Source organism: Myotis nattereri (assembly GCF_964212035.1).
Source record: "Myotis nattereri genome assembly, chromosome: 8".
In the NCBI taxonomy this organism is placed as follows: domain Eukaryota; kingdom Metazoa; phylum Chordata; class Mammalia; order Chiroptera; family Vespertilionidae; genus Myotis; species Myotis nattereri.
This window is the reverse complement of record NC_138083.1, coordinates 1,650,930-1,673,878: the sequence shown is the minus strand read 5'-3', so window position 1 is coordinate 1,673,878 and position 22,949 is coordinate 1,650,930.

Here is a 22,949-nt window from a genome sequence, read left to right as displayed (position 1 = left end):
CATTACATACTTGTAAGAAAACTGTCTAATTGTGGTAAAACTCTTAAAGTACGCAATTAGAGTTTCCGGAAATGATTAAAAACTTATAAGAAACCCTTGAAATAAAAGTTACTAGTCTTTCTACATTTCCTGCTGTTTTCAATGGTGGACATTACCCGTGAAAAGCAGGGAAATGACCTGAAAACTGCTAATATTTACAACTCCGGCCACTTTAGCGAGCGTTTTCACTCGAATTTGCTTTCAAATATTAGGAATTTAGGTTTATACAGCTCACAATTAGTGTAGAAAGACTGTAAGTGAGGACTATACTGCTAATGTTTACAACTGAGGCCGAATTTCTCGAGCGTCTTTTTGATGAATCAGTTAATATCCTGCCGGTTCCATTACATACTTGTAAGAAAACTGTTTAATTGTCATAAAACTCTTAAAGTACGCAATTAGAGTTTCCAGAAATGATTAAAAACTTATAAGAAACCCTTGAAATAAAAGTAAGTAAATTCTTACTACATTTCTTGCCCTTTTCAATCAATGACATTACCCGTGGAAAGCAGGGAAATGACCAGAATACTGCTAATATTTACAACTCCGGCCACTTTAGCGAGCGTTTTGACTTGAATTTGCTTTCAAATATTAGAAATTCATGTTTATACAGCTCACAATTAGTGTAGAAAGACTTTAAGTGAGGAATATACTGCTAATGTTTACAATTGAGGCCGAATTTCTCTAGCGTCTTTTTGATGAATCAGTTAATATCCTGCCGGTTCCATTACATACTTGTAAGAAAACTGTCTAATTGTGGTAAAACTCTTAAAATACGCAATTAGAGTTTCCAGAAATGATTAAAAACTTATAAGAAACCCTTGCAATAAAAGTTAGTAGATTCTTACTACATTTCCTGCTGTTTTCAATCAATGACATTACCCGTGAAGAGCAGGGAAATGACCTGAAAACTGATAGTATTTACAACTACGGCCGCTTTAGAGAGCGTTTTCACTTGAATTTGCTTACAAATACTAGGAATTCATGTTTATACAGCTCAAATTTAGTGTAGAAAGACTGTAAGTGAGGACTATACTGCTAATGTTTACAACTGAGGCCGAATTTCTCTAGCGTCTTTTTGGTGAATCAGTTAATATCCTCATTGTTCCAGTACATACTTGTAAGAAAACTGTCTAATTGTGGTGAAACTCTTAAAATACGCAATTAGAGTTTCCAGAAATGATTAAAAACTTATAAGAAACCCTTGAGATAAAAGTTAGTAGATTCTTACTACATTTCCTGCTGTTTTCAATCAATGTAATTACCCGTGAAAAGCAGTGAAATGACCAGAAAACTGCTAATATTTACAACTCCGGCCACTTTAGCGAGCGTTTTCACTTGAATTTGCTTTCAAATATTAGGAATTCATGTTTATACAGCTCACAATTAGTGTAGAAAGACTGTAAGTGAGGACTATACTGCTAATGTTTACAACTGAGGCCGAATTTCTCTAGCGTCTTTTTGGTGAATCAGTTAATATCCTGCCGGTTCCATTACATACTTGTTAGAAAACTGTTTAATTGTCGTAAAACTCTTAAAGTACGCAATTAGAGTTTCCAGAAATGATTAAAAACTTATAAGAAACCCTTGAAATAAAAGTTACTAGAGTCTTTCTACATTTCCTGCTGTTTTCAATGACGGACATTTCCCGTGAAAAGCAGGGAAATGACCAGAAAACTGCTAATATTTACAACTCCGGCCACTTTAGCGAGCGTTTTCACTCGAATTTGCTTTCAAATATTAGGAATTCATGTTTATACAGCTCACAATTAGTGTAGAAAGACTGTAAGTGAGGACTATACTGCTAATGTTTACAACTGAGGCCAAATTTCTCTAGCGTCTTTTTGGTGAATCAGTTAATATCCTGCCGGTTCTATTACATACTTGTAAGAAAACTGTCTAATTGTGGAAATACTCTTAAAATACGCAATTAGAGTTTCCAGAAATGATTAAAAACTTATAAGAAACCCTTGAGATAAAAGTTAGTAGATTCTTACTACATTTCCTGCTGTTTTCAATCAATGTCATTACCCGTGAAAAGCAGTGATATGACCAGAAAACTGATAATATTTACAAATCCGGCCACTTCAGCGAGCGTTTTCACTTTAATTTGCTTTCAAATACTAGGAATTCATGTTTATACAGCTCAAATTTAGTGTAGAAAGACTGTAAGTGAGGACTATACTGCTAATGTTTACAATTGAGGCCGAATTTCTCTAGCGTCTTTTTGATGAATCAGTTAATATCCTGCCGGTTCCATTACATACTTGTAAGAAAACTGTCTAATTGTGGTAAAACTCTTAAAGTACGCAATTAGAGTTTCCGGAAATGATTAAAAACTTATAAGAAACCCTTGCAATAAAAGTTATTAGATTCTTACTACATTTCCTGCTGTTTTCAATCAATGACATTACCCGTGAAGAGCAGGGAAATGACCTGAAAACTGATAGTATTTACAACTCTGGCCGCTTTAGAGAGCGTTTTCACTTGAATTTGCTTACAAATACTAGGAATTCATGTTTATACAGCTCAAATTTAGTGTAGAGAGACTGTAAGTGAGGACTATACTGCTAATGTTTACAACTGAGGCCGAATTTCTCTAGCGTCTTTTTGGTGAATCAGTTAATATCCTCATTGTTCCAGTACATACTTGTAAGAAAACTGTCTAATTGTGGTGAAACTCTTAAAATACGCAATTAGAGTTTCCAGAAATGATTAAAAACTTATAAGAAACCCTTGAGATAAAAGTTAGTAGATTCTTACTACATTTCCTGCTGTTTGCAATCAATGTAATTACCCGTGAAAAGCAGTGAAATGACCAGAAAACTGCTAATATTTACAACTCCGGCCACTTTAGCGAGCGTTTTCACTTGAATTTGCTTTCAAATATTAGGAATTCATGTTTATACAGCTCACAATTAGTGTAGAAAGACTGTAAGTGATGACTATACTGCTAATGTTTACAACTGAGGCCGAATTTCTCTAGCGTCTTTTTGGTGAATCAGTTAATATCCTGCCGGTTCCATTACATACTTGTTAGAAAACTGTTTAATTGTCGTAAAACTCTTAAAGTACGCAATTAGAGTTTCCAGAAATGATTAAAAACTTATAAGAAACCCTTGAAATAAAAGTTACTAGAGTCTTTCTACATTTCCTGCTGTTTTCAATGACGGACATTTCCCGTGAAAAGCAGGGAAATGACCAGAAAACTGCTAATATTTACAACTCCGGCCACTTTAGCGAGCGTTTTCACTCGAATTTGCATTCAAATATTAGGAATTCATGTTTATACAGCTCACAATTAGTGTAGAAAGACTGTAAGTGAGGACTATACTGCTAATGTTTACAACTGAGGCCAAATTTCTCTAGCGTCTTTTTGGTGAATCAGTTAATATCCTGCCGGTTCTATTACATACTTGTAAGAAAACTGTCTAATTGTGGAAATACTCTTAAAATACGCAATTAGAGTTTCCAGAAATGATTAAAAACTTATAAGAAACCCTTGAGATAAAAGTTAGTAGATTCTTACTACATTTCCTGCTGTTTTCAATCAATGTCATTACCCGTGAAAAGCAGTGATATGACCAGAAAACTGATAATATTTACAAATCCGGCCACTTCAGCGAGCGTTTTCACTTTAATTTGCTTTCAAATACTAGGAATTCATGTTTATACAGCTCAAATTTAGTGTAGAAAGACTGTAAGTGAGGACTATACTGCTAATGTTTACAATTGAGGCCGAATTTCTCTAGCGTCTTTTTGATGAATCAGTTAATATCCTGCCGGTTCCATTACATACTTGTAAGAAAACTGTCTAATTGTGGTAAAACTCTTAAAGTACGCAATTAGAGTTTCCGGAAATGATTAAAAACTTATAAGAAACCCTTGAAATAAAAGTTACTAGTCTTTCTACATTTCCTGCTGTTTTCAATGGTGGACATTACCCGTGAAAAGCAGGGAAATGACCTGAAAACTGCTAATATTTACAACTCCGGCCACTTTAGCGAGCGTTTTCACTCGAATTTGCTTTCAAATATTAGGAATTTAGGTTTATACAGCTCACAATTAGTGTAGAAAGACTGTAAGTGAGGACTATACTGCTAATGTTTACAACTGAGGCCGAATTTCTCGAGCGTCTTTTTGATGAATCAGTTAATATCCTGCCGGTTCCATTACATACTTGTAAGAAAACTGTTTAATTGTCATAAAACTCTTAAAGTACGCAATTAGAGTTTCCAGAAATGATTAAAAACTTATAAGAAACCCTTGAAATAAAAGTAAGTAAATTCTTACTACATTTCTTGCCCTTTTCAATCAATGACATTACCCGTGGAAAGCAGGGAAATGACCAGAATACTGCTAATATTTACAACTCCGGCCACTTTAGCGAGCGTTTTGACTTGAATTTGCTTTCAAATATTAGAAATTCATGTTTATACAGCTCACAATTAGTGTAGAAAGACTTTAAGTGAGGAATATACTGCTAATGTTTACAATTGAGGCCGAATTTCTCTAGCGTCTTTTTGATGAATCAGTTAATATCCTGCCGGTTCCATTACATACTTGTAAGAAAACTGTCTAATTGTGGTAAAACTCTTAAAATACGCAATTAGAGTTTCCAGAAATGATTAAAAACTTATAAGAAACCCTTGCAATAAAAGTTAGTAGATTCTTACTACATTTCCTGCTGTTTTCAATCAATGACATTACCCGTGAAGAGCAGGGAAATGACCTGAAAACTGATAGTATTTACAACTACGGCCGCTTTAGAGAGCGTTTTCACTTGAATTTGCTTACAAATACTAGGAATTCATGTTTATACAGCTCAAATTTAGTGTAGAAAGACTGTAAGTGAGGACTATACTGCTAATGTTTACAACTGAGGCCGAATTTCTCTAGCGTCTTTTTGGTGAATCAGTTAATATCCTCATTGTTCCAGTACATACTTGTAAGAAAACTGTCTAATTGTGGTGAAACTCTTAAAATACGCAATTAGAGTTTCCAGAAATGATTAAAAACTTATAAGAAACCCTTGAGATAAAAGTTAGTAGATTCTTACTACATTTCCTGCTGTTTTCAATCAATGTAATTACCCGTGAAAAGCAGTGAAATGACCAGAAAACTGATAATATTTACAACTCCGGCCACTTTAGCGAGCGTTTTCACTTGAATTTGCTTTCAAATATTAGGAATTCATGTTTATACAGCTCACAATTAGTGTAGAAAGACTGTAAGTGAGGACTATACTGCTAATGTTTACAACTGAGGCCGAATTTCTCTAGCGTCTTTTTGGTGAATCAGTTAATATCCTGCCGGTTCCATTACATACTTGTTAGAAAACTGTTTAATTGTCGTAAAACTCTTAAAGTACGCAATTAGAGTTTCCAGAAATGATTAAAAACTTATAAGAAACCCTTGAAATAAAAGTTACTAGAGTCTTTCTACATTTCCTGCTGTTTTCAATGACGGACATTTCCCGTGAAAAGCAGGGAAATGACCAGAAAACTGCTAATATTTACAACTCCGGCCACTTTAGCGAGCGTTTTCACTCGAATTTGCTTTCAAATATTAGGAATTCATGTTTATACAGCTCACAATTAGTGTAGAAAGACTGTAAGTGAGGACTATACTGCTAATGTTTACAACTGAGGCCAAATTTCTCTAGCGTCTTTTTGGTGAATCAGTTAATATCCTGCCGGTTCTATTACATACTTGTAAGAAAACTGTCTAATTGTGGTAAAATTCTTAAAATACGCAATTAGAGTTTCCAGAAATGATTAAAAACTTATAAGAAACCCTTGAGATAAAAGTTAGTAGATTCTTACTACATTTCCTGCTGTTTTCAATCAATGTCATTACCCGTGAAAAGCAGTGATATGACCAGAAAACTGATAATATTTACAAATCCGGCCACTTCAGCGAGCGTTTTCACTTTAATTTGCTTTCAAATACTAGGAATTCATGTTTATACAGCTCAAATTTAGTGTAGAAAGACTGTAAGTGAGGACTATACTGCTAATGTTTACAATTGAGGCCGAATTTCTCTAGCGTCTTTTTGATGAATCAGTTAATATCCTGCCGGTTCCATTACATACTTGTAAGAAAACTGTCTAATTGTGGTAAAACTCTTAAAGTACGCAATTAGAGTTTCCGGAAATGATTAAAAACTTATAAGAAACCCTTGCAATAAAAGTTATTAGATTCTTACTACATTTCCTGCTGTTTTCAATCAATGACATTACCCGTGAAGAGCAGGGAAATGACCTGAAAACTGATAGTATTTACAACTACGGCCGCTTTAGAGAGCGTTTTCACTTGAATTTGCTTACAAATACTAGGAATTCATGTTTATACAGCTCAAATTTAGTGTAGAGAGACTGTAAGTGAGGACTATACTGCTAATGTTTACAACTGAGGCCGAATTTCTCTAGCGTCTTTTTGGTGAATCAGTTAATATCCTCATTGTTCCAGTACATACTTGTAAGAAAACTGTCTAATTGTGGTGAAACTCTTAAAATACGCAATTAGAGTTTCCAGAAATGATTAAAAACTTATAAGAAACCCTTGAGATAAAAGTTAGTAGATTCTTACTACATTTCCTGCTGTTTTCAATCAATGTAATTACCCGTGAAAAGCAGTGAAATGACCAGAAAACTGCTAATATTTACAACTCCGGCCACTTTAGCGAGCGTTTTCACTTGAATTTGCTTTCAAATATTAGGAATTCATGTTTATACAGCTCACAATTAGTGTAGAAAGACTGTAAGTGAGGACTATACTGCTAATGTTTACAACTGAGGCCGAATTTCTCTAGCGTCTTTTTGGTGAATCAGTTAATATCCTGCCGGTTCCATTACATAGTTGTTAGAAAACTGTTTAATTTTCGTAAAACTCTTAAAGTACGCAATTAGAGTTTCCAGAAATGATTAAAAACTTATAAGAAACCCTTGAAATAAAAGTTACTAGAGTCTTTCTACATTTCCTGCTGTTTTCAATGACGGACATTTCCCGTGAAAAGCAGGGAAATGACCAGAAAACTGCTAATATTTACAACTCCGGCCACTTTAGCGAGCGTTTTCACTCGAATTTGCTTTCAAATATTAGGAATTCATGTTTATACAGCTCACAATTAGTGTAGAAAGACTGTAAGTGAGGACTATACTGCTAATGTTTACAACTGAGGCCAAATTTCTCTAGCGTCTTTTTGGTGAATCAGTTAATATCCTGCCGGTTCTATTACATACTTGTAAGAAAACTGTCTAATTGTGGTGAAACTCTTAAAATACGCAATTAGAGTTTCCAGAAATGATTAAAAACTTATAAGAAACCCTTGAGATAAAAGTTAGTAGATTCTTACTACATTTCCTGCTGTTTTCAATCAATGTCATTACCCGTGAAAAGCAGTGATATGACCAGAAAACTGATAATATTTACAAATCCGGCCACTTCAGCGAGCGTTTTCACTTTAATTTGCTTTCAAATACTAGGAATTCATGTTTATACAGCTCAAATTTATTGTAGAAAGACTGTAAGTGAGGACTATACTGCTAATGTTTACAATTGAGGCCGAATTTCTCTAGCGTCTTTTTGATGAATCAGTTAATATCCTGCCGGTTCCATTACATACTTGTAAGAAAACTGTCTAATTGTGGTAAAACTCTTAAAGTACGCAATTAGAGTTTCCGGAAATGATTAAAAACTTATAAGAAACCCTTGAAATAAAAGTTACTAGTCTTTCTACATTTCCTGCTGTTTTCAATGGTGGACATTACCCGTGAAAAGCAGGGAAATGACCTGAAAACTGCTAATATTTACAACTCCGGCCACTTTAGCGAGCGTTTTCACTCGAATTTGCTTTAAAATATTAGGAATTCAGGTTTATACAGCTCACAATTAGTGTAGAAAGACTGTAAGTGAGGACTATACTGCTAATGTTTACAACTGAGGCGGAATTTCTCTAGCGTCTTTTTGGTGAATCAGTTAGTGTCCTGCCGGTTCTATTCCATACTTGTAAGAAAACTGTCTAATTGTGGTAAAACTCTTAAAATACGCAATTAGAGTTTCCAGAAATGATTAAAAACTTATAAGAAACCCTTGAAATAAAAGTAAGTAAATTCTTACTACATTTCCTGCCCTTTTCAATCAATGACATTACCCGTGGAAAGCAGGGAAATGACCAGAAAACTGCTAATATTTACAACTCCGGCCACTTTAGCGAGCGTTTTGACTTGAATTTGCTTTCAAATATTAGAAATTCATGTTTATACAGCTCACAATTAGTGTAGAAAGACTTTAAGTGAGGAATATACTGCTAATGTTTACAATTGAGGCCGAATTTCTCTAGCGTCTTTTTGATGAATCAGTTAATATCCTGCCGGTTCCATTACATACTTGTAAGAAAACTGTCTAATTGTGGTAAAACTCTTAAAATACGCAATTAGAGTTTCCAGAAATGATTAAAAACTTATAAGAAACCCTTGCAATAAAAGTTAGTAGATTCTTACTACATTTCCTGCTGTTTTCAATCAATGACATTACCCGTGAAGAGCAGGGAAATGACCTGAAAACTGATAGTATTTACAACTCTGGCCGCTTTAGAGAGCGTTTTCACTTGAATTTGCTTACAAATACTAGGAATTCATGTTTATACAGCTCAAATTTAGTGTAGAGAGACTGAAAGTGAGGACTATACTGCTAATGTTTACAACTGAGGCCGAATTTCTCTAGCGTCTTTTTGGTGAATCAGTTAATATCCTCATTGTTCCAGTACATACTTGTAAGAAAACTGTCTAATTGTGGTGAAACTCTTAAAATACGCAATTAGAGTTTCCAGAAATGATTAAAAACTTATAAGAAACCCTTGAGATAAAAGTTAGTAGATTCTTACTACATTTCCTGCTGTTTTCAATCAATGTCATTACCCGTGAAAAGCAGTGAAATGACCAGAAAACTGCTAATATTTACAACTCCGGCCACTTTAGCGAGCGTTTTCACTCGAATTTGCTTTCAAATATTAGGAATTTAGGTTTATACAGCTCACAATTAGTGTAGAAAGACTGTAAGTGAGGACTATACTGCTAATGTTTACAATTGAGGCCGAATTTCTCGAGCGTCTTTTTGATGAATCAGTTAATATCCTGCCGGTTCCATTACATACTTGTAAGAAAACTGTTTAATTGTCATAAAACTCTTAAAGTACGCAATTAGAGTTTCCAGAAATGATTAAAAACTTATAAGAAACCCTTGAAATAAAAGTTACTAGAGTCTTTCTACATTTCCTGCTGTTTTCAATGACGGACATTTCCCGTGAAAAGCAGGGAAATGACCAGAAAACTGCTAATATTTACAACTCCGGCCACTTTAGCGAGCGTTTTCACTCGAATTTGCTTTCAAATATTAGGAATTCATGTTTATACAGCTCACAATTAGTGTAGAAAGACTGTAAGTGAGGACTATACTGCTAATGTTTACAACTGAGGCCAAATTTCTCTAGCGTCTTTTTGGTGAATCAGTTAATATCCTGCCGGTTCTATTACATACTTGTAAGAAAACTGTCTAATTGTGGAAAAACTCTTAAAATACGCAATTAGAGTTTCCAGAAATGATTAAAAACTTATAAGAAACCCTTGAGATAAAAGTTAGTAGATTCTTACTACATTTCCTGCTGTTTTCAATCAATGTCATTACCCGTGAAAAGCAGTGATATGACCAGAAAACTGATAATATTTACAAATCCGGCCACTTCAGCGAGCGTTTTCACTTTAATTTGCTTTCAAATACTAGGAATTCATGTTTATACAGCTCAAATTTAGTGTAGAAAGACTGTAAGTGAGGACTATACTGCTAATGTTTACAATTGAGGCCGAATTTCTCTAGCGTCTTTTTGATGAATCAGTTAATATCCTGCCGGTTCCATTACATACTTGTAAGAAAACTGTCTAATTGTGGTAAAACTCTTAAAGTACGCAATTAGAGTTTCCGGAAATGATTAAAAACTTATAAGAAACCCTTGCAATAAAAGTTATTAGATTCTTACTACATTTCCTGCTGTTTTCAATCAATGACATTACCCGTGAAGAGCAGGGAAATGACCTGAAAACTGATAGTATTTACAACTACGGCCGCTTTAGAGAGCGTTTTCACTTGAATTTGCTTACAAATACTAGGAATTCATGTTTATACAGCTCAAATTTAGTGTAGAGAGACTGTAAGTGAGGACTATACTGCTAATGTTTACAACTGAGGCCGAATTTCTCTAGCGTCTTTTTGGTGAATCAGTTAATATCCTCATTGTTCCAGTACATACTTGTAAGAAAACTGTCTAATTGTGGTGAAACTCTTAAAATACGCAATTAGAGTTTCCAGAAATGATTAAAAACTTATAAGAAACCCTTGAGATAAAAGTTAGTAGATTCTTACTACATTTCCTGCTGTTTTCAATCAATGTAATTACCCGTGAAAAGCAGTGAAATGACCAGAAAACTGCTAATATTTACAACTCCGGCCACTTTAGCGAGCGTTTTCACTTGAATTTGCTTTCAAATATTAGGAATTCATGTTTATACAGCTCACAATTAGTGTAGAAAGACTGTAAGTGAGGACTATACTGCTAATGTTTACAACTGAGGCCGAATTTCTCTAGCGTCTTTTTGGTGAATCAGTTAATATCCTGCCGGTTCCATTACATACTTGTTAGAAAACTGTTTAATTGTCGTAAAACTCTTAAAGTACGCAATTAGAGTTTCCAGAAATGATTAAAAACTTATAAGAAACCCTTGAAATAAAAGTTACTAGAGTCTTTCTACATTTCCTGCTGTTTTCAATGACGGACATTTCCCGTGAAAAGCAGGGAAATGACCAGAAAACTGCTAATATTTACAACTCCGGCCACTTTAGCGAGCGTTTTCACTCGAATTTGCTTTCAAATATTAGGAATTCATGTTTATACAGCTCACAATTAGTGTAGAAAGACTGTAAGTGAGGACTATACTGCTAATGTTTACAACTGAGGCCAAATTTCTCTAGCGTCTTTTTGGTGAATCAGTTAATATCCTGCCGGTTCTATTACATACTTGTAAGAAAACTGTCTAATTGTGGTGAAACTCTTAAAATACGCAATTAGAGTTTCCAGAAATGATTAAAAACTTATAAGAAACCCTTGAGATAAAAGTTAGTAGATTCTTACTACATTTCCTGCTGTTTTCAATCAATGTCATTACCCGTGAAAAGCAGTGATATGACCAGAAAACTGATAATATTTACAAATCCGGCCACTTCAGCGAGCGTTTTCACTTTAATTTGCTTTCAAATACTAGGAATTCATGTTTATACAGCTCAAATTTAGTGTAGAAAGACTGTAAGTGAGGACTATACTGCTAATGTTTACAATTGAGGCCGAATTTCTCTAGCGTCTTTTTGATGAATCAGTTAATATCCTGCCGGTTCCATTACATACTTGTAAGAAAACTGTCTAATTGTGGTAAAACTCTTAAAGTACGCAATTAGAGTTTCCAGAAATGATTAAAAACTCATAAAAAACCCTTGAAATAAAAGTTACTAGTGTTTCTACATTTCCTGCTGTTTTCAATGGTGGACATTACCCGTGAAAAGCAGGGAAATGACCTGAAAACTGCTAATATTTACAACTCCGGCCACTTTAGCGAGCGTTTTCACTCGAATTTGCTTTCAAATATTAGGAATTCAGGTTTATACAGCTCACAATTAGTGTAGAAAGACTGTAAGTGAGGACTATACTGCTAATGTTTACAACTGAGGCGGAATTTCTCTAGCGTCTTTTTGGTGAATCAGTTAGTGTCCTGCCGGTTCTATTCCATACTTGTAAGAAAACTGTCTAATTGTGGTAAAACTCTTAAAATACGCAATTAGAGTTTCCAGAAATGATTAAAAACTTATAAGAAACCCTTGAAATAAAAGTAAGTAAATTCTTACTACATTTCCTGCCCTTTTCAATCAATGACATTACCCGTGGAAAGCAGGGAAATGACCAGAAAACTGCTAATATTTACAACTCCGGCCACTTTAGCGAGCGTTTTGACTTGAATTTGCTTTCAAATATTAGAAATTCATGTTTATACAGCTCACAATTAGTGTAGAAAGACTTTAAGTGAGGAATATACTGCTAATGTTTACAATTGAGGCCGAATTTCTCTAGCGTCTTTTTGATGAATCAGTTAATATCCTGCCGGTTCCATTACATACTTGTAAGAAAACTGTCTAATTGTGGTAAAACTCTTAAAATACGCAATTAGAGTTTCCAGAAATGATTAAAAACTTATAAGAAACCCTTGCAATAAAAGTTAGTAGATTCTTACTACATTTCCTGCTGTTTTCAATCAATGACATTACCCGTGAAGAGCAGGGAAATGACCTGAAAACTGATAGTATTTACAACTACGGCCGCTTTAGAGAGCGTTTTCACTTGAATTTGCTTACAAATACTAGGAATTCATGTTTATACAGCTCAAATTTAGTGTAGAAAGACTGTAAGTGAGGACTATACTGCTAATGTTTACAACTGAGGCCGAATTTCTCTAGCGTCTTTTTGGTGAATCAGTTAATATCCTCATTGTTCCAGTACATACTTGTAAGAAAACTGTCTAATTGTGGTGAAACTCTTAAAATACGCAATTAGAGTTTCCAGAAATGATTAAAAACTTATAAGAAACCCTTGAGATAAAAGTTAGTAGATTCTTACTACATTTCCTGCTGTTTTCAATCAATGTCATTACCCGTGAAAAGCAGTGAAATGACCAGAAAACTGCTAATATTTACAACTCCGGCCACTTTAGCGAGCGTTTTCACTTGAATTTGCTTTCAAATATTAGGAATTCATGTTTATACAGCTCACAATTAGTGTAGAAAGACTGTAAGTGAGGACTATACTGCTAATGTTTACAACTGAGGCCGAATTTCTCTAGCGTCTTTTTGGTGAATCAGTTAATATCCTGTCGGTTCTATTATATACTTGTAAGAAAACTGTCTAATTGTGGTAAAACTGTTAAAATACGCAACTAGAGTTTCCAGAAATGATTAAAAACTTATAAGAAACCTTTGAAATAAAAGTTAGTTGATTCTTTCTACATTTCCTGCCTTTTTCAATCAATGACATTACCCGTGGAATGCAGGGAAATGACCAGAAAACTGATAATATTTACAAATCCGGCCACTTTAGCTAGCGTTTTCACTTTAATTTGCTTTCAAATACTAGGAGTTCATGTTTATACAGCTCAAATTTAGTGTAGAAAGACTGTAAGTGAGGACTATACTGCTTATGTTTACAACTGAGGCCGAATTTCTCTAGCGTCTTTTTGGTGAATCAGTTAATATCCTCATTGTTCCAGTACATACTTGTAAGAAAACTGTCTAATTGTGGTAAAACTCTTAAAATACGCAATTAGAGTTTCCAGAAATGATTAAAAACTTATAAGAAACCCTTGAGATAAAAGTTAGTAGATTCTTACTACATTTCCTGCTGTTTTCAATCAATGTCATTACCCGTGAAAAGCAGTGATATGACCAGAAAACTGATAATATTTACAAATCCGGCCACTTCAGCGAGCGTTTTCACTTTAATTTGCTTTCAAATACTAGGAATTCATGTTTATACAGCTCAAATTTAGTGTAGAAAGACTGTAAGTGAGGACTATACTGCTAATGTTTACAATTGAGGCCAAATTTCTCTAGCGTCTTTTTGATGAATCAGTTAATATCCTGCCGGTTCCATTACATACTTGTAAGAAAACTGTCTAATTGTGGTAAAACTCTTAAAGTACGCAATTAGAGTTTCCGGAAATGATTAAAAACTTATAAGAAACCCTTGAAATAAAAGTTACTAGTCTTTCTACATTTCCTGCTGTTTTCAATGGTGGACATTTCCCGTGAAAAGCAGGGAAATGACCTGAAAACTGCTAATATTTACAACTCCGGCCACTTTAGCGATCGTTTTCACTCAAATTTGCTTTCAAATATTAGGAATTTAGGTTTATACAGCTCACAATTAGTGTAGAAAGACTGTAAGTGAGGACTATACTGCTAATGTTTACAACTGAGGCCGAATTTCTCGAGCGTCTTTTTGATGAATCAGTTAATATCCTGCCGGTTCCATTACATACTTGTAAGAAAACTGTTTAATTGTCATAAAACTCTTAAAGTACGCAATTAGAGTTTCCAGAAATGATTAAAAACTTATAAGAAACCCTTGAAATAAAAGTAAGTAAATTCTTACTACATTTCCTGCCCTTTTCAATCAATGACATTACCCGTGGAAAGCAGGGAAATGACCAGAAAACTGCTAATATTTACAACTCCGGCCACTTTAGCGAGCGTTTTGACTTGAATTTGCTTTCAAATATTAGAAATTCATGTTTATACAGCTCACAATTAGTGTAGAAAGACTTTAAGTGAGGAATATACTGCTAATGTTTACAATTGAGGCCGAATTTCTCTAGCGTCTTTTTGATGAATCAGTTAATATCCTGCCGGTTCCATTACATACTTGTAAGAAAACTGTCTAATTGTGGTAAAACTCTTAAAATACGCAATTAGAGTTTCCAGAAATGATTAAAAACTTATAAGAAACCCTTGCAATAAAAGTTAGTAGATTCTTACTACATTTCCTGCTGTTTTCAATCAATGACATTACCCGTGAAGAGCAGGGAAATGACCTGAAAACTGATAGTATTTACAACTCTGGCCGCTTTAGAGAGCGTTTTCACTTGAATTTGCTTACAAATACTAGGAATTCATGTTTATACAGCTCAAATTTAGTGTAGAGAGACTGTAAGTGAGGACTATTCTGCTAATGTTTACAACTGAGGCCGAATTTCTCTAGCGTCTTTTTGGTGAATCAGTTAATATCCTCATTGTTCCAGTACATACTTGTAAGAAAACTGTCTAATTGTGGTGAAACTCTTAAAATACGCAATTAGAGTTTCCAGAAATGATTAAAAACTTATAAGAAACCCTTGAGATAAAAGTTAGTAGATTCTTACTACATTTCCTGCTGTTTTCAATCAATGTAATTACCCGTGAAAAGCAGTGAAATGACCAGAAAACTGCTAATATTTACAACTCCGGCCACTTTAGCGAGCGTTTTCACTTGAATTTGCTTTCAAATATTAGGAATTCATGTTTATACAGCTCACAATTAGTGTAGAAAGACTGTAAGTGAGGACTATACTGCTAATGTTTACAACTGAGGCCGAATTTCTCTAGCGTCTTTTTGGTGAATCAGTTAATATCCTGCCGGTTCCATTACATACTTGTTAGAAAACTGTTTAATTGTCGTAAAACTCTTAAAGTACGCAATTAGAGTTTCCAGAAATGATTAAAAACTTATAAGAAACCCTTGAAATAAAAGTTACTAGAGTCTTTCTACATTTCCTGCTGTTTTCAATGACGGACATTTCCCGTGAAAAGCAGGGAAATGACCAGAAAACTGCTAATATTTACAACTCCGGCCACTTTAGCGAGCGTTTTCACTCGAATTTGCTTTCAAATATTAGGAATTCATGTTTATACAGCTCACAATTAGTGTAGAAAGACTGTAAGTGAGGACTATACTGCTAATGTTTACAACTGAGGCCAAATTTCTCTAGCGTCTTTTTGGTGAATCAGTTAATATCCTGCCGGTTCTATTACATACTTGTAGGAAAACTGTCTAATTGTGGTAAAACTCTTAAAATACGCAATTAGAGTTTCCAGAAATGATTAAAAACTTATAAGAAACCCTTGAGATAAAAGTTAGTAGATTCTTACTACATTTCCTGCTGTTTTCAATCAATGTCATTACCCGTGAAAAGCAGTGATATGACCAGAAAACTGATAATATTTACAAATCCGGCCACTTCAGCGACCGTTTTCACTTTAATTTGCTTTCAAATACTAGGAATTCTTGTTTATACAGCTCAAATTTAGTGTAGAAAGACTGTAAGTGAGGACTATACTGCTAATGTTTACAATTGAGGCCGAATTTCTCTAGCGTCTTTTTGATGAATCAGTTAATATCCTGCCGGTTCCATTACATACTTGTAAGAAAACTGTCTAATTGTGGTAAAACTCTTAAAGTACGCAATTAGAGTTTCCGGAAATGATTAAAAACTTATAAGAAACCCTTGAAATAAAAGTTACTAGTCTTTCTACATTTCCTGCTGTTTTCAATGGTGGACATTACCCGTGAAAAGCAGGGAAATGACCTGAAAACTGCTAATATTTACAACTCCGGCCACTTTAGCGAGCGTTTTCACTCGAATTTGCTTTCAAATATTAGGAATTCAGGTTTATACAGCTCACAATTAGTGTAGAAAGACTGTAAGTGAGGACTATACTGCTAATGTTTACAACTGAGGCCGAATTTCTCGAGCGTCTTTTTGATGAATCAGTTAATATCCTGCCGGTTCCATTACATACTTGTAAGAAAACTGTTTAATTGTCATAAAACTCTTAAAGTACGCAATTAGAGTTTCCAGAAATGATTAAAAACTTATAAGAAACCCTTGAAATAAAAGTAAGTAAATTCTTACTACATTTCCTGCCCTTTTCAATCAATGACATTACCCGTGGAAAGCAGGGAAATGACCAGAAAACTGCTAATATTTACAACTCCGGCCACTTTAGCGAGCGTTTTGACTTGAATTTGCTTTCAAATATTAGAAATTCATGTTTATACAGCTCACAATTACTGTAGAAAGACTTTAAGTGAGAAATATACTGCTAATGTTTACAATTGAGGCCGAATTTCTCTAGCGTCTTTTTGATGAATCAGTTAATATCCTGCCGGTTCCATTACATACTTGTAAGAAAACTGTCTAATTGTGGTAAAACTCTTAAAATACGCAATTAGAGTTTCCAGAAATGATTAAAAACTTATAAGAAACCCTTGCAATAAAAGTTAGTAGATTCTTACTACATTTCCTGCTGTTTTCAATCAATGACATTACCCGTGAAGAGCAGGGAAATGACCTGAAAACTGATAGTATTTACAACTCTGGCCGCTTTAGAGAGCGTTTTCACTTGAATTTGCTTACAAATACTAGGAATTCATGTTTATACAGCTCAAATTTAGTGTAGAGAGACTGTAAGTGAGGACTATACTGCTAATGTTTCCAACTGAGGCCGAATTTCTCTAGCGTCTTTTTGGTGAATCATTTAATATCCTCATTGTTCCAGTACATACTTGTAAGAAAACTGTCTAATTGTGGTGAAACTCTTAAAATACGCAATTAGAGTTTCCAGAAATGATTAAAAACTTATAAGAAACCCTTGAGATAAAAGTTAGTAGATTCTTACTACATTTCCTGCTGTTTTCAATCAATGTAATTACCCGTGAAAAGCAGTGAAATGACCAGAAAACTGCTAATATTTACAACTCCGGCCACTTTAGCGAGCGTTTTCACTTGAATTTGCTTTCAAATATTAGGAATTCATGTTTATACAGCTCACAATTAGTGTAGAAAGACTGTAAGTGAGGACTATACTGCTAATGTTTACAACTGAGGCCGAATTTCTCTAGCGTCTTTTTGGTGAATCAGTTAATATCCTGCCGGTTCCATTACATACTTGTTAGAAAACTGTTTAATTGTCGTAAAACTCTTAAAGTACGCAATTAGAGTTTCCAGAAATGATTAAAAACTTATAAGAAACCCTTGAAATAAAAGTTACTAGTCTTTCTACATTTCCTGCTGTTTTCAATGGTGGACATTACCCGTGAAAAGCAGGGAAATGACCTGAAAACTGCTAATATTTACAACTCCGGCCACTTTAGCGAGCGTTTTCACTCGAATTTGCTTTCAAATATTAGGAATTTAGGTTTATACAGCTCACAATTAGTGTAGAAAGACTGTAAGTGAGGACTATACTGCTAATGTTTACAACTGAGGCCGAATTTCTCGAGCGTCTTTTTGATGAATCAGTTAATATCCTGCCGGTTCCATTACATACTTGTAAGAAAACTGTTTAATTGTCATAAAACTCTTAAAGTACGCAATTAGAGTTTCCAGAAATGATTAAAAACTTATAAGAAACCCTTGAAATAAAAGTAAGTAAATTCTTACTACATTTCCTGCCCTTTTCAATCAATGACATTACCCGTGGAAAGCAGGGAAATGACCAGAAAACTGCTAATATTTACAACTCCGGCCACTTTAGCGAGCGTTTTGACTTGAATTTGCTTTCAAATATTAGAAATTCATGTTTATACAGCTCACAATTAGTGTAGAAAGACTTTAAGTGAGGAATATACTGCTAATGTTTACAATTGAGGCCGAATTTCTCTAGCGTCTTTTTGATGAATCAGTTAATATCCTGCCGGTTCCATTACATACTTGTAAGAAAACTGTCTAATTGTGGTAAAACTCTTAAAATACGCAATTAGAGTTTCCAGAAATGATTAAAAACTTATAAGAAACCCTTGCAATAAAAGTTAGTAGATTCTTACTACATTTCCTGCTGTTTTCAATCAATGACATTACCCGTGAAGAGCAGGGAAATGACCTGAAAACTGATAGTATTTACAACTCTGGCCGCTTTAGAGAGCGTTTTCACTTGAATTTGCTTACAAATACTAGGAATTCATGTTTATACAGCTCAAATTTAGTGTAGAGAGACTGTAAGTGAGGACTATACTGCTAATGTTTACAACTGAGGCCGAATTTCTCTAGCGTCTTTTTGGTGAATCAGTTAATATCCTGCCGGTTCCATTACATACTTGTTAGAAAACTGTTTAATTGTCGTAAAACTCTTAAAGTACGCAATTAGAGTTTCCAGAAATGATTAAAAACTTATAAGAAACCCTTGAAATAAAAGTTACTAGAGTCTTTCTACATTTCCTGCTATTTTCAATGACGGACATTTCCCGTGAAAAGCAGGGAAATGACCAGAAAACTGCTAGTATTTACAACTCCGGCCACTTTAGCGATCGTTTTCACTCGAATTTGCTTTCAAATATTAGGAATTCATGTTTATACAGCTCACAATTAGTGTAGAAAGACTGTAAGTGAGGACTATACTGCTAATGTTTACAACTGAGGCCAAATTTCTCTAGCGTCTTTTTGGTGAATCAGTTAATATCCTGCCGGTTCTATTACATACTTGTAAGAAAACTGTCTAATTGTGGTAAAACTCTTAAAATACGCAATTAGAGTTTCCAGAAATGATTAAAAACTTATGAGAAACCCTTGAGATAAAAGTTAGTAGATTCTTACTACATTTCCTGCTGTTTTCAATCAATGTCATTACCCGTGAAAAGCAGTGATATGACCAGAAAACTGATAATATTTACAAATCCGGCCACTTCAGCGATCGTTTTCACTTTAATTTGCTTTCAAATACTAGGAATTCATGTTTATACAGCTCAAATTTAGTGTAGAAAGACTGTAAGTGAGGACTATACTGCTAATGTTTACAATTGAGGCCGAATTTCTCTAGCGTCTTTTTGATGAATCAGTTAATATCCTGCCGGTTCCATTACATACTTTTAAGAAAACTGTCTAATTGTGTTAAAACTCTTAAAGTACGCAATTAGAGTTTCCAGAAATGATTAAAAACTTATAAGAAACCCTTGAAATAAAAGTTACTAGTCTTTCTACATTTCCTGCTGTTTTCAATGGTGGACATTACCCGTGAAAAGCAGGGAAATGACCTGAAAACTGCTAATATTTACAACTCCGGCCACTTTAGCGAGCGTTTTCACTCGAATTTGCTTTCAAATATTAGGAATTCAGGTTTATACAGCTCACAATTAGTGTAGAAAGACTGTAAGTGAGGACTATACTGCTAATGTTTACAACTGAGGCGGAATTTCTCTAGCGTCTTTTTTGTGAATCAGTTAGTGTCCTGCCGGTTCTATTACATACTTGTAAGAAAACTGTCTAATTGTGGTAAAACTCTTAAAATACGCAATTAGAGTTTCCAGAAATGATTAAAAACTTATAAGAAACCCTTGAAATAAAAGTTAGTAGATTCTTACTACATTTCCTGCTGTTTTCAATCAATGTCATTACCCGTGGAAAGCAGGGAAATGACCAGAAAACTGCTAATATTTACAACTCTGGCCACTTTAGCGAGCGTTTTCACTTGAATTTGCTTTCAAATATTAGGAATTCATGTATACACAGCTCACAATTAGTGTAGAAATACTGTAAGTGAGGACTATACTGGTAATGTTTACAATTGAGGCCGAATATCTCTAGCGTCTTTTTGATGAATCAGTTAATATCCTGCCGGTTCCATTACATACTTGTAAGAAAACTGTCTAATTGTGGTAAAACTCTTAAAATACGCAATTATAGTTTCCAGAAATGATTAAAAACTTATAAGAAACCCTTGAAATAAAAGTTAGTAGATTCTTACTACATTTCCTGCTGTTTTCAATCAATGACATTACCCGTGAAGAGCAGGGAAATGACCTGAAAACTGATAATATTTACAACTTCGGCCGCTTTAGAGAGCGTTTTCACTTGAATTTACTTACAAATACTAGGAATTCATGTTTATACAGCTCAAATTTAGTGTAGAAAGACTGTAAGTGAGGACTATACTGCTAATGTTTACAACTGAGGCCGAATTTCTCTAGCGTCTTTTTGGTGAATCAGTTAATATCCTCACTGTTCCAGTACATACTTGTTAGAAAACTGTCTAATTGTGGTGAAACTCTTAAAATACGGAATTAAAGTTTCCAGAAATGATTCAAAACTTATGAGAAAACCTTGAAATAAAAGTAAGTAGATTCTTACTACATTTCCTGCTGTTTTCAATCAATGTCATTACCCGTGAAAAGCAGTGAAATGACCAGAAAACTGGTAATATTTACAACTCCGGCCACTTTAGCGAGCGTTTTCACTTGAATTTGCTTTTACATATTAAGAATTCATGTTTATACAGCTCACAATTAGTGTAGAAAGACTGTAAGTGAGGACTATACTGCTAATGTTTACAACTGAGGCCGAATTTCTCTAGCGTCTTTTTGGTGAATCAGTTAATATCCTGCCGGTTCTATTACATACTTGTAAGAAAACTGTCTAATTGTGGTGAAACTCTTAAAATACGCAATTAGAGTTTCCAGAAATGATTAAAAACTTATAAGAAACCCTTGAGATAAAAGTTAGTAGATTCTTACTACATTTCCTGCTGTTTTCAATCAATGTAATTACCCGTGAAAAGCAGTGAAATGACCAGAAAACTGCTAATATTTACAACTCCGGCCACTTTAGCGAGCGTTTTCACTTGAATTTGCTTTCAAATATTAGGAATTCATGTTTATACAGCTCACAATTAGTGTAGAAAGACTGTAAGTGAGGACTATACTGCTAATGTTTACAACTGAGGCCAAATTTCTCTAGCGTCTTTTTGGTGAATCAGTTAATATCCTGCCGGTTCTATTACATACTTGTAAGAAAACTGTCTAATTGTGGTGAAACTCTTAAAATACGCAATTAGAGTTTCCAGAAATGATTAAAAACTTATAAGAAACCCTTGAGATAAAAGTTAGTAGATTCTTACTACATTTCCTGCTGTTTTCAATCAATGTAATTACCCGTGAAAAGCAGTGATATGACCAGAAAACTGATAATATTTACAAATCCGGCCACTTAAGCGAGCGTTTTCACTTTAATTTGCTTTCAAATACTAGGATTTCATGTTTATACAGCTCAAATTTAGTGTAGAAAGACTGTAAGTGAGGACTATACTGGTAATCTTTACAATTGAGGCCGAATATCTCTAGCGTCTTTTTGATGAATCAGTTAATATCCTGCCGGTTCCATTACATACTTGTAAGAAAACTGTCTAATTGTGGTAAAACTCTTAAAATACGCAATTAGAGTTTCCAGAAATGATTAAAAACTTATAAGAAACCCTTGAAATAAAAGTTAGTAGATTCTTACTACATTTCCTGCTGTTTTCAATCAATGACATTACCCGTGAAGAGCAGGGAAATGACCTGAAAACTGATAATATTTACAACTTCGGCCGCTTTAGAGAGCGTTTTCACTTGAATTTGCTTACAAATACTATTAATTCATGTTTATAGAGCTCAAATTTAGTGTAGAAAGACTGTAAGTGAGGACTATACGTCTAATGTTTACAACTGAGGCCGAATTACTCTAGCGTCTTTTTGGTGAATCAGTTAATATCCTCATTGTTCCAGTACATACTTGTAAGAAAACTGTCTAATTGTGGTGAACCTCTTAAAATACACAATTAAAGTTTCCAGAAATGAATAAAAACTTATAAGAAACCTTTGAAATGAAAGTTAGTTGATTCTTTCTACATTTCCTGCCTTTTTCAATCAATGACATTACCCGTGGAATGCAGGGAAATGACCTGAAAACTGATAATATTTACAAATCCGGCCACTTTAGCTAGCGTTTTCACTTGAATTTGCTTTCAAATACTAGGAATTCATGTTTATACAGCTCAAATTTAGTGTAGAAAGACTGTAAGTGAGGACTATACTGCTTATGTTTACAACTGAGGCCGAATTTCTCTAGCGTCTTTTTGGTGAATCAGTTAATATCCTGCCGGTTCCATTACATACTTGTTAGAAAACTGTTTAATTGTCGTAAAACTCTTAAAGTACGCAATTAGAGTTTCCAGAAATGATTAAAAACTTATAAGAAACCCTTGAAATAAAAGTTACTAGTCTTTCTACATTTCCTGCTGTTTTCAATGGTGGACATTACCCGTGAAAAGCAGGGAAATGACCTGAAAACTGCTAATATTTACAACTCCGGCCACTTTAGCGATCGTTTTCACTCGAATTTGCTTTCAAATATTAGGAATTCAGGTTTATACAGCTCACAATTAGTGTAGAAAGACTGTAAGTGAGGACTATACTGCTAATGTTTACAACTGAGGCGGAATTTCTCTAGCGTCTTTTTGGTGAATCAGTTAGT